Raw genomic sequence first — 16,689 nt, 5'->3', positions numbered from 1 at the left:
CTCTGTGCCCCCACAGTTTTAAGGTGTCCCTGTGCCCTCACTTAATAATTAGGTATGTTCTGTGCTCCAGTATAGTAGTAAGGTATATAGGCACCTCTGTGCAATCCCAATGTAATATACACCAATGTATGCTGCCCTCAGTAGCATATACCCCTTGTGCACTGCCGCCAGTAGTATTTTCCGCTTGTGTACTGCCCCCAGTATTATATACTCTTTTTGTGCTGCCCCCAGTAGTATATAGACCCCTGTCTGCTCCCCCAGTTATATATAGACCCCTGTGTGCTCACCCAGTTATATATAGACCCCCTGTGTGCTGCCCCAGTTATATGTAGCCCCACCTATGTGCTCCCCCAGTATAATGTATAGACCCCCTGTATTCTGCCCCCAGTCATATATACCCCCTGTGTGCTGCCCCCAGTCGAATATACCCCCTGTGTGCTGCCACCAGTTGAATATACCCCCTGTGTGCTGCCCCCAGTTGTATATACCCCCTGTTTTCTGTTCTCAGTTGTATATACCCCCTGTGTGCTCCCCCACTTATATATAGCCCCCTCATGTGCTCCCCCAATAGTCTAAAGCCTTCATGTGTGCTCCCCCAGTTATATACAGATCCCCTGTGTGCTTCCCAGTTTATATAGCCCTCCTGTGCACTCCCCCGTTTATAAAGACCCCTGTGTGCTCCCCCCATTTATATAGACTACCTGTGATCTCCACCTATTTATATAGCCCCCCCTGTGTGCTTCCCCTCCCCCATTTATATAGACCCCCGCTGTGTGCTCCCCCCGTTTTCACAGACCCCCGCTGTGTGCTCCCCCTCCCATATAGCATTTAACACAAAAAACCAAACACTTATACTCACCTGGGTCCGGACGTCTACTCTTCTCTTCACTCTTGTGGCCGCAGGAAGTGTTTTCCCTGTGGTCACAAGAGGCCGCACTCCCCTTGTCCTGGCACCTGCGCTTCAGTGACGCCTCTAGAGCGCCGGCACCAGTGACACAGAGCGGCCTCTTGTGACCACAGGGAAAACACTTCCTGCGGCCACAAGAGTGACTGACAGGGAGGGAGCCGATGGCCCTGTCAGTGCTACCGCTGCTGCTGCAAGTAACTATGAGCTCTCATTACGAGCGCACATAATTACAGTTAAGATCGCAGCAGCCGGCGGGCCAGCGGTCTTGGGCACCAGAGTAGGGTCCCCCTGGATGTTCGGGTCCCCATGCAATTGCGTGGGATGCTTGGTGCCCAAGACCGCTACTGTCTGCCTCATAGGGGTTTTTGCCTTCCCCTGGATCAACACAGTAGGGTTTCCCCAGGTTGAACCTGTTGGACTCTTGTCTTCTTTCCACCTTATTAACTATGTTAACTATGTTACTGCCAATCCCACCTGGAGAAAAAACGAGGCATAAACAGTATATCCCATGTAAGATTATATCGGATAAAGTCCTTATTTTGGGGCTCAACTTCAAAGATAAAAGGTGCTTGATCATAATATGTGCGTGGAGATGAAAAGAAAAAAAAATTAAATTAAATTAAAAATGTCTTTATTTTATTCCAATATCAGCGTTACAGGTAGAGAATACAGCATGCTGTGTGGTGTTACAGGTAGAGAATACAGAGTGCTGTGTGGGTTTACAGGTAGAGAATACAGTGTGCTATGTGGTGTTACAGATAGAGAATACAGTGTGCTGTGTGGGTGAGACCACAATGAAATGATAAAGTACTGCAAATAATCCAGTAACACAATGAAACTCCAATGTGTGAACACAGCCTAGATGTTTTGCAACAGATTTGGGAAGGGAATAGGCAGGGTAGAGAACTGTGATGAACAGCTGTAAGAAAGCAATGCAATTCTGGAACCTTTAGTACTATGTACAACTGCTCAATCAGGAAGTACAGCCACACAATACAGAACAAAGAAACCCAAAACAAAAGGATTTTTGGTAGTTTCAAATCTGGGATAGATAGGTAAATAATGCTATTTTCTTCTGCAGAAGGTTCTTTTTTTACCTCTACCTGAAGTTCATCTTTAAAGGAGAAGTCCGGTGAAAATTTTTATTAAAGCATTGTATTGCCCCCCCAAAAGTTATAAAAATTTCCAATATACACTTATTACGGGAAATGCACATAAATTACTTTTTCTCCTGCACTTACTACTGCATCAAGGCTTCACTTCCTGGATAAAATGGTGATGTCACTTCCTGGATAAAATGGTGATGTCACTTCCTGGATAAAATGGTGATGTCACTTCCTGGATAAAATGGTGATGTCACTTCCTGTCCCTTCAGTGCCCTGTATCCCTCAGTGTCCCCCTGCCATCGTCCCCTCCAGCAGCCACAGCCCGCACAGCTCTGGGAGTCGGGGCGTGACATCACCATTTTATCTTTTACCATTTACCATTTTATTTCCCGTAATAAGTGTATATTGGTGTTTTTTTGTATAACTTTTGGGGTTCAATACAATGCTTTAATAAAAATTTTCACCGGACTTCTCCTTTAAGGGATTAGGGTCTGCAGTAGTCTGCTCAACTAATCTTTGGCTGCCGCAGTGTTCCTCAGCCACTAAAGCACTGTAAACTGAGAAAAGGAGAACTGCAGCGGCAGGAGGGCAAGGAAGGTAAGGTATATGGTATTATTTGATTTACTCAAGTACAGTAGTAAATAGAAAAATACCTTTAGTACACTAAATGCCATAAAAACATAAGCCTCAATTAGAAATGAGTGAACTTCAAAAGTTCAGTTCAGCAGATGTGGTGTTTATAAAATATGCTCATCAATACTTACCCTTGGTGTCCTCTTTCTCTGGTCTCTCAGTAAGTCAGTAATTGGCTAAGCAGGCTGTGATTTCTGAGATGAGAGTGGCAGCCTGCTCAGCCAATCACTGACTGATTAAGAAGGGACAGTGCCACAGCCAGTGATTGGCTGAGCAGGCTGAGACAAGAGTGACAGCCCCCTCAGCCAATTACTAGTCGAGGCACTGTCCTGTCTCAGTCAGTAATTGGTTGAGTGGGCTGGGGGTCGCAGGAGTAGGACACCAGGGGAGTGCGGGAAGGTTAGCATACCTTTAAAAAAAAAAAAAAAATATATATATATATATATATATATATATATATATATATATATATATATACATCAAATTGTGCTGCCAACATCTTTACAAACTCATTCCGAACTTTGCAATTCTCTTTTCGTAAGATTTGGTTCACTCATCTCTACCCCAACAAAAAGTAAGAAGCAGAGAAATGAGCAGGGAAGTGGATGACATCACAGAGGGAGCTACAGGGGACCCAGTTAAGTGAGCATGACTTATTTTTATTATTACTTTTATAGCAGCCCCAGCAACATATAAAAATGTACATGTCCTGAATACCTCTTTAAAGCTCCTGGTACAGTTTTGTTGCTGATGTAACTTTTAGAGGCAGTGTGGAAGTGAGTCATGTAACAAAGAATAGGTTATGTACCATGAGAGCATTAGCACTCAGTAGCCCTGCTCTGTCAGTATGTGTGGTCTACCACTTTATGCTGAATGATGCAGGTCAGACAGAGAATAAGGGCAGCAGAGGCTACAATCTCACCAAGGCAATATTCTGCACTGAAATAATGCAACAGCTTTGGTTGGGGAACTGTCAGGGTGCTGTGGGAGGGGATTAGGCAGGGTGGGTGGACTGTAATAAACAGCTGAGGAAAAGCAATACATTCTGGGAATTGTAGTACCAAGCAACTGCTCAATCAGGATTTAAAACCACAAAATACAGGACTAAGACCCCGAAAACAAATTAAGTTTTGGTAGTTTCAGAACTGAGGCAGAAATGGAAGTAATCTGATTTACTTTTATTTTTTGTTGAAATCATGATTTGCTGCTCTAGTTGTTATGGAAGTGAAGATTCCATGTTAATGTTAGTTTTATACATGACAGCTGCATTTTATTGCCATGTAAAGGGATCACCTGGTGGTCTAGTGGATCTATTGTTCTGGCCAGATATCAGTGCTGGAATAACGATGATTCCGGCACAGAAATCCATAGATTTGGGCTGCAGCAGCCTAGAGCAATACAGCACTGATGTAATCGATCAGTGCTATATAAAGTATACTACACTGATCTCAATGGGAGAGTTGTAATAGAAGTCCCCCAGGTTGATTTCTAATTAATGAAAGAGCCTTCCCCCGAACAAAAGTTTAAATCACCCTCTTTTTCCATTTTATAAATAGAAATAAATAAGTAAATAAATGGGCATATTTGGTATCACCGTATGTGTAATCGCCCAAACTATTAAATTATCACATTCCTGATCTCGCAAAAAATTCCAAAGTGCAAAATTACACATTTTTGGTTGCATCAAATCCATAAAAATTGTAATAAAAAATGATCAAAAAGTGGCACAAAGATCATGGCACAAAAAAGGAGACCTCACACAATGAACATTTAATTATTTAAAAAAGGATTAACATTTTTTAAAAGTTGTCAAATAAAATAAAAGTTCTACAAATTGCATATCATTGTAATTGTGCTGACATGAGGAACATAGATGACATGTCCGCTTTACCATAGGGCAAAAGGTGCAAACACAAACACCTCCCACACACAAATAAAAAAAATGTGTTTTATTTTTAATTTCATTGTGCATTTAATTTTTTTTCTGGTTTCGCACTATATTTAAAGCAAAAATTAAGTCTGTCATTGGAAAGTATTGCAAACATTTGGGTCTGTAGGTGAAAACATGCAACCGCTATGGCCTTTTAAGCACAAGGAGAAAAAAAAAAAACAGGAAAGCACTAAAATGAAAATTGGCCTGGTCTTCAAAGAGTTATACTGAAAGCAGACCTGAGCTCCTGATAGCCCTTGCCAGCATTCTGTGATAACAATAGTGATAGTAATGGTGTGTTTAGACAAAGAGATTGATCTGACAGATTTTTGAAGCCAAAGCCAGGAATGGATTTGAGAAGAGAAGAAATCTAAGTCTTTCCTTTGTGACCTGGTCTCTGTTTATAGTCTGTTCCTGGCTTTGGCTTCAAAAATGTGTCAGATTTGTCTGTCTAAACATACCAAAAGACACGAAGCAGCCATTGCAGACAGAATTTTGCTTTAAAGGGGCACTTTCGTTAATTTTTTTTTTTTAACAGGGGTTGTGATTGCAAGCAGTTTTGCAATATACATTTTTTTTATTTTTTCAATCAAGATTATACATATGGCCACTAGGTGTCTCGCTTCACTGTGTATGTGTACAGCTGCTGTGTATTGACATTCAGTAGCAGAGAATGCTGGGGTGTGCTTGCGTTGTATAGTCAGCTTTTTTGTCACACAGCACCAAAACCTGTTCTAAAATTGACAATGACACTTATTCTGCTCTCAGACGCAGTTTTATAGGCCACCTGATATAACCTAAGAGGTGGCTGATAAATTTAACCTTGGAGAGCTATGGATGTTGGCGGATCACTGACGTACAATGAGTCATTTTACGCCAGTGAGTCCCCAACATCCACAACTCTCCTGGGTGAAGTTAACCCAGTGAGTCACCTGTCAGGTGATGATAGAAATGCCCTTGGTGTTGGTGAGGTGCAGTAGAAATCAGCCAACAAGAAGACAAGTTCAACAGCGACTTTACTCAAACGTCAAGTACAACAGGTAAAACTCTTGAGTACCTTCATAGCCGCTGGCCACAGATGGGTCGATAAGTAAATAAATTTGTCTTTCAAATACAAAGCATAAACATGATATGCAGCATATAATTGCAGCATAGGTGAATATTCCCAAATAAAGTGCAATAGGAATGAATATCACAATAAATAGAAACATTTAGCAGTTTTCCTTCCACATACATGGTGTAATGGCCAGGCACTTTTCTTAAAGGTTACATGTGGCCAACATGGCACAACTTAACACTTTGCCCAACTGGACATACTATAGAAAACACAAACCCTAACTGCCCAAAATCGAAGTACCACAGTATACTCTCACTATACCAAAAAAAATCACTGAAAAGAGCATAATGCATGAAAAAATATATAAAATACAACTTTTAACCGTTAGGCGATCCTCACCGCGTTCAGAGCGGGGCCGCGCGGCGGCTGCGCTCTGAACCACCGCGGTCCCGGGTGCCGCTCGTAGCCCGGGACCGCGGGTATTAGCGGGCACGGTCCGATCGCGGTGCCCGCTAATACAGTAATCCGATGCAGCTGTCAAAGTTGACAGCTGCATCCGATTACCGAATGCAGCCTTTCCCTGGTGTCTAGTGGGGAGGATCGGGATCCACACATCTTACCCCTTCCGGGGTTAGCGCCGTAATGGCGCTGGTCCCGGCTCAGCACTCGATTGCTTCCGGCTGCAGCAGCCGGAAGCAATCGATGTGCCTATCTCATCGATCTGTGCTGCATATCTATGCAGCACAGATCTGAATGACAGATCAGTGCACTTATACTAGAAGTCCCCCAGGGAGGCTTCTAGTATAAATGTAAAAGTTAAAATAAAAATGGTGTTATTAGTAAAAAGCCCCCTCCCCTAATAAAAGTTAGAATCACCCCCCTTTTCCCATGTTATAAATAAAAATAAACAAATAAATAAACATGTTTGCTATCGCCGCGTGCGTAATCGCCCGAACTATTAATTAATCACATTCCTGATCTCGCACGGTAAATGGCGTAAGCGCAAAAAAATCCCAAAGTGCAAAATTGCGCATTTTTGGTCGCATCAAATCCAGAAAAATTGTAATAAAAAGCGATCAAAAAGTTGTATATGCGCAATCAAGGTACAGATAGAAAGAACACATCATGATGCAAAAAATGACACCTCACACAGCCCCATAGACCAAAGGATAAAAGCGCTATAAGCATGGGAATAGAGCGATTTTAAGGAACATATATTTGTTAACTGGTTTGAATTTTTTACAGGCCATGAGATACAATTAAAGTTATACATGTTATATATCGTTGTAATCGTAACAACTTGAGGAACATATATAACAAGTCTGTTTCACCCCAGGGTGAACGGCGTAAAAACAAATACCCCCCCCCCCCCCCCCCCCCCCAAATAAAAGAAATGCGTTGAATTTTTTTCTGGTTTCGCAGTGTACTTTATGAAAAAATTCAGCCTGTCATTGCAGAGTACAATTAGTGGCGCAAAAAATAAGGGCTCATGTGGGTTTCTAGGTGAAAAAATGCAAGTGCTATGGCCTTTTAAACACAAGAAGGAAAAAACGAAAACGCAAAAATTTAAATTGGCCCGGTCCTCTAAGGGTTAATGAATCAAGGATAAAATCCTAAATGACATATAAATATATCCCAAATAATAATAAACAGTGCAAATACTAGGAAATAATCAAATCTTACCCCTCCTAGATAATACATGAGAAGATATCATCTGGAGTGAGTGTGAAACATCCATATTCTCATATGGGTACATTTTTTACTATGGGTCCACTGTTGGCACTGGTGCTTTGGACAGCTAAGTAAGCCATTTATGGTATAAAGATGCTTGGGGCAGCCGTTTCCTGGCACTGCCCTAATATGCCCTAGCAATGCTGTCCCTCCCGACCGCTCCCATCCTAATAAGGGAGACCCCGCTACTCTCACCTCTAGGGTCTATAGGTAACCCGATGAAACGGTGGCTGTGTCTCAATGCATTTCCATCCTGTTAGGGAATTAGTCAGGGGATCGTAGTGAAGTTTCAACACCACAAAAGTAAAATGAATGTGAGGGGCTATGTTGCACATACGGTTGCCAACAACATATATGGCATCCCCTAGCGCTGGTCATGTGATTTGGGCTTATAACTACTAAACTCCGCCCTTCAAGGTTGCGGAATCGCGCATGTTGCATAAATTAATTGTCCACCATGTTAGAACCAGAATAGACCAGGATACAAGGAATTATTACTCCTATAATCCCTTGTATCCTGGTTTTCTGTGAATATCAAGATGTGTGACGTCAACCCTATTAGGGTGAGACCTTAAATTAGTCTCCTCAGATATACCTGGGTGCTGCCTAATCAAAAATGTAATGTAACAGCTGTCTGTGAGTGTTAACCAAGACACATGAAAGCAACTTCAGTGATCAAGCTTATCGAATTTATTCGATAAGTTCATTTCATTTCATATCAGTTCATATCTTTACAATCAAGTTAAAAAAAACAGGAGAACTCCGTTTAGCCGCAACAACAAAAAGTTAAAAAAAAAAAAAAAGTCCAAAAAAAGTCTCATCACTGTCCGAGAAACAAAAAAAGTCCAAAAAAGTCCCATCAGCTGTCCCATCACTGCACAGTTGTGTAGAAAAATGTTGGCGACTCATTGGGTATCTTGGTGTCCAAGACCGTGCACCCCAGTGCTGATGTCTGGTCCTTTAATTATGGGCAAGGGCAGTACATGTCTGTTACTGCCCATTGGGTCAACATTCCCCCAACATTCCCCCAGAAGACCACCAGAAAGTTAGCCCATTCTTGCCACTGTCACTTCCCCGGTGCTTTAGGGGGCCAGTTCTGCAAAAGTTCTGCCTCCACCAGCTTGCAACCATCCACTGCTTTGACTGCAGTCCAACCTGCCCCGGTCTTACCAACGATGCCCCGGCGCTCTCAGGCTGTCCTCCATTTTGTGAGCCTGGGTGAACTAAGCAACAGTGGGCAGGAGCTCCTCCAATTACTGCTGCTGGTTCCATTGTCAAATGTCTGTTTTCCACCCTACTGGGTCTAAGGAACTTTGTGTCCTATGTCCAGTGTGTCACGGCCGCGGCGGCGTCCCGCATTCCGGGCCGCCGCCGCGACCGCCTCCTGCCCCATGCAGCAGCCGGTGTCCATAGTCAGGGACCCGGCGCTGCTGTTACTTCGGCCCCGGGGGGCGCCTCACCTCTCCACGTTCCTGTCTGTCGCTGTGCCGGCCGGCGCGCGCGTCCCCGCCTCCTAGGGCGCGCGCGCGCCGGCTGTCTCAGATTTAAAGGGGCAGTCCGCCCCTAATTGGTAGTTGCACTCAATTACTCCCTATAAATCCCAGCATGCCCTGTCCCCTGTGTTGGAGCCTCTACATGCTTCCCATAGCGTTTGGCCCAGCTCCCTGTTGTTCCTGATTCCTGTCCGCTACCTGGTCCCAAGTCCTTGTTCCTGATTCCTATCCGCTACCTGGTCCCAAGTCCTTGTTCCTGATTGCTATCCGCTACCTGGTCCCAAGTCCTTGTTCCTGGTTCCTGCTCCCCTGTCACACCATTGCTCCTGTGTTCAGCCTGTCACCTGCGGTCACGCCTACAGACCTCTGCCAGTACCATCTCCTGCCTACTGCTCCTGCCACGCCTCGCCTGCCGTCACCAGCAACTAAGCCAGGGGTAGCGACCTGGGGGTCGCCTGCCGCAGCAAGTCCATCCCGCCTTGCGGCGGGCTCTGGTGAAAACCAGCGGCCCCTTAGACTCCGCTCCCTGGTGAGGTTAGTGCCATCGCTGGTGACGGTCCAGTGGATCCACTACTCCAGGCGTTACAGTAGGCTCCAACCATGGATCCCGGCGAGGTGCCTGATCTCCGTGACGTCGCCAGAGTGGTCGCTCAACAGGCGCATAAATACAGAAACAGTCGCAGCAGATCCAGCAACTCACTGCCGCCTTACAGCGCACACCACCTCCTGACGCTGTTTCTACACTCCGACTTGCTCTCCCAAGCAAATACTCTGGTGACTCCAAGTTGTGCAGAGGAATCCTGACTCAGTGCACCATGCATATTGAACTTTTAAGTAGTCAGTTTTCCACCGAGCGCTCTAAAGTGGCTTTCATCATCAGCCTATTGGAGGGTAGAGCCCTGGCCTGGGCCACGCCACTGTGGGACCGTGATGATCCTGTTGCTGCCAATCTCCGGGCCTTCCTATTCGAGTTTCGCTCCGTCTTTGAGGAACCTGCCCGTGCTTCTTCAGCCGAGACTGCTCTCCTCAACCTCTCTCAAGGGAGCTCCTCTGTTGGCGATTACGCCATCCAGTTCCGTACCCTGGCGGCTGAATTGGACTGGAATGAAGCCGCTCTAATAACCACCTTCAAGAAGGGCCTATCCAGTCAAGTGAAAGACGTGCTTTCCGCCCGAGACCTACCTACCTCCCTGAACGAACTCATCCTACTGGCCGCCAGAGTTGATACTCGTTTTTCGGAGAGGGAGGAGGAGGTTCGGCATGAACATCTACTAAGCCATTCCCGTCGCCATCCCCAGCTGGCGCCGGTTTTCCAGAATCCTGACTTTCCGATGTCCCAGCCCTCTTCTGAGATTCCCATGCAGGTGGAATGGGCTCACCTGACGCCTGATGAAAGAATCCGTCGTCTGGAGTTGAATCTCTGTCTCTATTGCGGTGGTTCAGATCACTTTCGGCTGAGATGTCCCCTACGTCCTCAAACGTCCGGAAAATGCTCGCACCTAGGTCCGGTGGGACAGGTGTCCCTAGGTGTGAATGCCACCCTTCCAAGTCTGTCTTTGCCAGTTTCCATCCGGACTCCCTCAGGACAAAATCACCAGACTACTGCCTTTCTCGATTCTGGGTCAGCAGGCAGTTTCATTGCGGCAACATTGGTCCAAAGATGGCAGCTACCCGTGACCCGACTAGCCAGGCCCCTGACTATCTCCTCGGTCACGGGCGAAATTCTTACCGACCGTGTGTACTACCAGACCGCACCTTTAGTCCTCCAGGTGGGTCCTTTACATCAGGAAAAGATATCCTTCTACGTCCTGCCCCATTCTTCCCCCGCCGTCCTCCTGGGACTCCCTTGGCTGCAATTACATGCCCCTAAGCTGGACTGGAGAACCGGGGAGATTCTCAGTTGGGGTCAGGACTGTTCCAGCCAGTGTCTCAAGTCACCTCAGACCAAGTACTCTATGGCGTCATCCGACCCCGCCAAGCCTCTATCCGGCCTACCGGCTGAAGACCAAGACTTGGCGGAAGCCTTCTCTGCCGAAGTGTACCCTCTCTCCGTAACCGAGACTGAGGTCATGTCCTCTTACCACCGGGAGAACTTACAGAAGGATCTCATCCACAATCCCACATCTCCTTGCCACGTTATACCTCCGGATCGCCTAGTACCAATCGTCACTTCTACTCTTCGGAAAGTACCCCCCGGAAAGACCCATGTTCACCCTGCGCTTCGAAGAGGTATTTTGAAGTGGGGACATTCCTCATTGGAGGCCGGGCACTCTGGAGTCCGTAAGACCGGCCAACGAATCTCCCGTCACTACTGGTGGTCCAGTCTGTTCCAAGATGTCAAAGACTTTGTGGCTTCCTGTGCCATCTGCAGGCAAGAAAGAGGGGGAGGCCAAAGGGGGGGGGTACTGTCACGGCCGCGGCGGCGTCCCGCGTTCCGGGCCGCCGCCGCGACCGCCTCCTGCCCCATGCAGCAGCCGGTGTCCATAGTCAGGGACCCGGCGCTGCTGTTACTTCGGCCCCGGGGGGCGTCTCACCTCTCCACGTTCCTGTCTGTCGCTGTGCCGGCCGGCGCACGCGTCCCCGCCTCCTAGCGTGCGCCGGCTGTCTCAGATTTAAAGGGGCAGTCCGCCCCTAATTGGTAGTTGCACTCAATCACTCCCTATAAATCCCAGCATGCCCTGTCCCCTGTGTTGGAGCCTCTACATGCTTCCCATAGCGTTTGGCCCAGCTCCCTGTTGTTCCTGATTCCTATCCGCTACCTGGTCCCAAGTCCTTGTTCCTGATTGCTATCCGCTACCTGGTCCCAAGTCCTTGTTCCTGGTTCCTGCTCCCCTGTCACACCATTGCTCCTGTGTTCAGCCTGTCACCTGCGGTCACGCCTACAGACCTCTGCCAGTACCATCTCCTGCCTACTGCTCCTGCCACGCTTCGCCTGCCGTCACCAGCAACCAAGCCAGGGGTAGCGACCTGGGGGTCGCCTGCCGCAGCAAGTCCATCCCGCCTTGCGGCGAGCTCTGGTGAAAACCAGCGGCCCCTTAGACTCCGCTCCCTGGTGAGGTTAGTGCCATCGCTGGTGACGGTCCAGTGGATCCACTACTCCAGGCGTTACAATATCACATTAAAATAGGTATAAAACATGTCCGTATTTTGAATCTAAGGGCCCTATTATATGGCCCAATCTTGAGGAATAAGCAAGCGACAACCTGTCAGGTCAGTAATCGCTTGCTCCTCTTTGCCCTCTTGCTGTCGGCTCATATAATAGTATATTAATAAAAGAACGGGGAAGGGGGAAGCTAGGGAAGGAACTGGTCCAGGGAGCCCATAGGACATAGCACAAAGCGACGCCCAGGATTTTGGTGGTGACGGTCCAGTGGATCCACTACTCCAGGCGTTACACAGTGTAATCACTTACACCTTGGCTAATTTTTTTTCCATATTTTCCTTGTAATAGCAACTGCAACTAAACAAAACTATACCCTATCAGACTCCCACTATTGTAGCTGCAATTATTCAGCCGTTATTGTAAGGTTCGTTTTAGGTTTGGTTCGGCCGAATCCAAAATTCACGAAAGTTCGCCGGATCGAACCGAACCAAACTTTTTAAAAGTTCGCTCATCCCTACTGCTAATCAAGAAAAAATTTGAGGGTCCAGCAAGTTAGAAAACACAAATTCCGTTTTATTTGAAATCCACTGATATGTACAGAAGCCATACTCAAGGCTACCTTCCAAGTGAATGAATCTGGATTAAATATAAGTAAGTGCAGCATGCTGGGACTGCAACACCTGACAAAATCAAAATAATTAATAACCAGAGATGAGCGAACCGGGTTCGGGTTCGAGTCCATCGGAACCCGAACGTTCGGCATTGGATTAGCGGTGGCTGCTGAACTTGGATAAAGCTCTAAGGTTGTCTGGAAAACATGGATACAGCCAATGACTATATCCATGATTTCCACATAGCCTTGGGGCTTTATCCAAGTTCAGCAGCCACGGCTAATCAAATGCCGATACTTCGGGTTCGGATGGACTCGAGCATGGCTCGAGGTTCGCTCATCTCTATTAATAACCCCGTATCATTCAAACACAAATAAATATAAAAACATTTACTTTCTTGGATTAAAACTAACCCTGCCAGATGCAAATACAATATATATATATATATATATATATATATATATAGAGAAGATAAAGATTTGCAAGATGGCACTGTGTAGGCTCAAAGGCTCAGGTGGGTGCACGAACTCAGGTAGCCAGACCCAGGCTTCCAAATCCACAGCAAGTCAAGCGAGGCGGCACTCCAGTATAAAGTGAAGAAAATGATTTTATTCACCCATCAATGTGCAACGTTTCGATCTCTCATTGAGATCTTTTTCAAGCATCAGTATCAGTGTAACAATGGCTGGTTTTTAACATGGAAACCCCTCCCATCGTACATCCCTTCATTAGTGACATCATCATCATTACCATATGTAAATAGTGCATAGCACAGCGTATTATAGTACATTCATTATGTGTGAAGCATCAATTCATATATATATACAACGTGACATAAGTGATTCATAAATGTCCAGTCCTCTTGATCTGCATAATAAAGTTCATAAACCTCAAAATTAATAAATGATCATCCTATGATATAGTCCAATCACATCGCGGTTATGGGAGGAGGCCGTCACTCACCACGTCTTGTTAACAATCAGCTGTTCGCCCCGTGGTCATTCCATGGCGTCGGTGTTTGTACACAATAAGACCACGCATGCGCCGGGTGAACGCAATAGTTATGGGAAGGTCCGAACTACGTCACCAGATTCTTTTGAGCAGAGGAAAACCGCGCATGCGCACAACGTTGTCAAAGCCCACGGACTCCATCTTGAAATAGGTACAGTATGCCCTTAGTGCAAAAGTGAATTAAAGGATGTGCCGGTAACGTGCCGGTACCGCAGACGTCACCATCATGTTCCGGCTGTCACTTAAATGCGGCAGACATGGATAAAGGAGTCCGACAGTTTTTCCTGCTGTATGACCCAGCACCTGCACGGTGTCTCTCAGGGAACAGCTGGACTGGTTGACTCCTGGTCCTGTTGTAGACGCAGACACCTGCATCTAGCCCCCAGGGTCTTCCAACATCTGTATTCAACTCCACCATGGCATGCATACCTCTGACATCACGATCGCTAGTACCGATTCCGTGGAATAGTCCATATGGGTAGTGCGGTTCCAATGCGTTATTCCATCTAGACGTTCGTGGGACCATCCATAAAAAACAAATCAAAAATGCTAAAGGTGAGTGTAGTAAGCCTCCTTCCAAAACCGGTATCTACAAGAAAACCAAAAAATAATTAATATTACAGATACATAGAAGACAGTCTAAATATGAAATATGTGGAATATGTGAAATATAGTACAATATACATAAACTAAATAAAGAAAAAACTGAAACCCTCTCTGCGACAAAAGTGTTAGCACTCTAGAAGGCATAGGGCATGGTCTTACATAAATGCTCTCAGTGAAAAATCCATGTTTAACCCATGGGGATACAAAGAGTTCAAATTCGCAATCCATTGAGCCTCTCTTTTTTTCAATAATTTCTGTCTGTCTCCTCCCCTGCGTGGGGGCGGGATGTGATCAACTATGCAAAATCGCATCTGTTGTACAGTATGTTTACATTCCTTAAAATGTTGTGGCACTGGTAGTTCACACTTCTCAGTTCTTATTGAAGATTTATGGTTATTCAGTCTAGTTTTGCACTCGGTGGTCGTTTCAACCACGTAAATCATAGGGCACGGGCATTGTAACACATATATCACATAGTCCGATTTGCACGTCAGGTGATATCTAATTTTAAACCTCCTCTGGGTGATAGGGTGTATGAAACTATCCCTGCCAGATGCAAATACAATAAATATATATATATAATTACGGTAATGACTTTGCTAATAAAAACTGGAAGTAAATATAATGCATATATAAACAATATACAGTATGCATTATATTTACTTTCAGTTTTTCTTAGTAAAATGATGAAAGTCATTAAAGGGAATCAACCAGCATGATTGTGCTAATACGGTTCCCAGCTGCACAGTATAGCTCTGCTGTGCAGCTCCCCGAAGCTACCAGCTGCGTCCGCGGCGTTAGTTTTACATACAGGAAAAAGGAGTTTGATTCGGCCATGCGATAAAAGGAGAGGGGTGACAACTAGACATCTGGGTGGGGGACATTCTCTTTTTTCCTACTTCTTATTTATGGTCTCTAGAAGGTGATGTTTTTCACTGTAATTTTCCTTCTAGAGAGTTATATTTCTCACAGTCCTATCAGAAGTATCAGTGCTTTTTAACTCATTTTCTCCTTCATTGCTTCAGGAAGGCAGGTGGTTAAAAATGAGATGACATTTCCTGTAGTTACTTTTCCTAGGTTACATAATATAGGCGTGTTTGATTGTTTTAACCTAAGTAATAAAGATATTTTTATTGCCAAACAATCATGACAAGGCAAATTCTGCAAACGTCTTTTCTTCACAACATCACCACCAATTATTACTACAGTAGCAATGCTATAGAACAAAGTTGTGTAATCTCATTTTGTTACTAGTAACTGTACAGTGCTATGTTCCTAGCATTCTCAAACAAGCAAAACAATAAGGGAAGTCATTGAAGTGTTGACATTTTCTGGAATTTCAGGTTTATGTACAAAGGTTATTCTTAGTCACCATATTAACAAGAAATAGAAGACATAATAATACATTCACTTCAACATCATTCAGTACACAAACCTTTTTACATGTATACACCATGTTCCTAATTTTTATGTAATTATGTAAATTAAAATGACAGTAAGTATAATATTCAAGTCATCAACCATTACTGTATAGATTAGAGACAAGCAAACTTTTAAAAGTTTGAATTTGTCAGGGTTCACGCAACTAGAAAAGTTCTGGTTCGGCTGTATCTTAAATGAACGGCACTAAATCAGATAAAGGATTGCAGGCATTTAGCTATTTAAGTCAATCACCAGTAGGTAGGTGGCTGCCGGCACTACCCTTGTTTCCTGTCAGTGAATAGAAGTGTGTCCATGCATTGGAGTGGGTGTGCGTGTAGCAAGGTAATTTGCTTGCAGTAACATCTGACATGCGATGTTTGACAGGTAGTGGGGTGCTCAGGCTCAGATAAACATATAAATATATAGCACAAGTCCAGTAGAAAGCAAATATAGGAAAGCGGCACTCACCACGTTAGATGCTGTTCTTTGTAAATTTTATTGCAGTCTCACAGTGTCAGTCTCTAAAAATCACATATAGGGGCAGGGAGGGAGGCTGAAGCTGATCGCTGAAGACGCTGGCTACAGCCCGCTTCGTCAGGCCATGTCAGGCACAAAAATGGTGCCAGTTCTTTAAAAAGTTCACTGAGGACACACTAAATTTGGCGTGTAGAACGCCATTCATAAATAACATAAATTACTACGATCAATGTGGGAATCAAAACAAAGCAGTGAGCAGACAGATACAGTTGTATCAAAACATGGCAATACACAGCAAGCATGAATCACATTGCAAGCTAATACATTTTCAGAGCTATTTACAGAAATAATGTTACCATAGACTCCTGTTAAGAAGGAAACTTACATCAAAAGTCACAATGTAAATTGGGTCACAAATACCACAGGCCCAAGGCTGGTATGCATAATGCCAAGAATAGCGGGATGCTGGCACCGTGGATGTGCGGCAAGGAAACAAGACAGTCATCATGCGAACCCTGTGCTGGGGTCACTGCAGGGGGGAATTCTTCCCACCACGATCTGTCTTTAGAGCCTGGGCAAGCTGCGTATCCTTAGCAGGGGTA

Source organism: Dendropsophus ebraccatus, chromosome 3 (assembly GCF_027789765.1).
Source record: "Dendropsophus ebraccatus isolate aDenEbr1 chromosome 3, aDenEbr1.pat, whole genome shotgun sequence".
Lineage (NCBI taxonomy): Eukaryota > Metazoa > Chordata > Amphibia > Anura > Hylidae > Dendropsophus > Dendropsophus ebraccatus.
The sequence above is the reverse complement of the archived record's forward strand: the minus strand, read 5'-3'. Positions refer to the sequence as shown.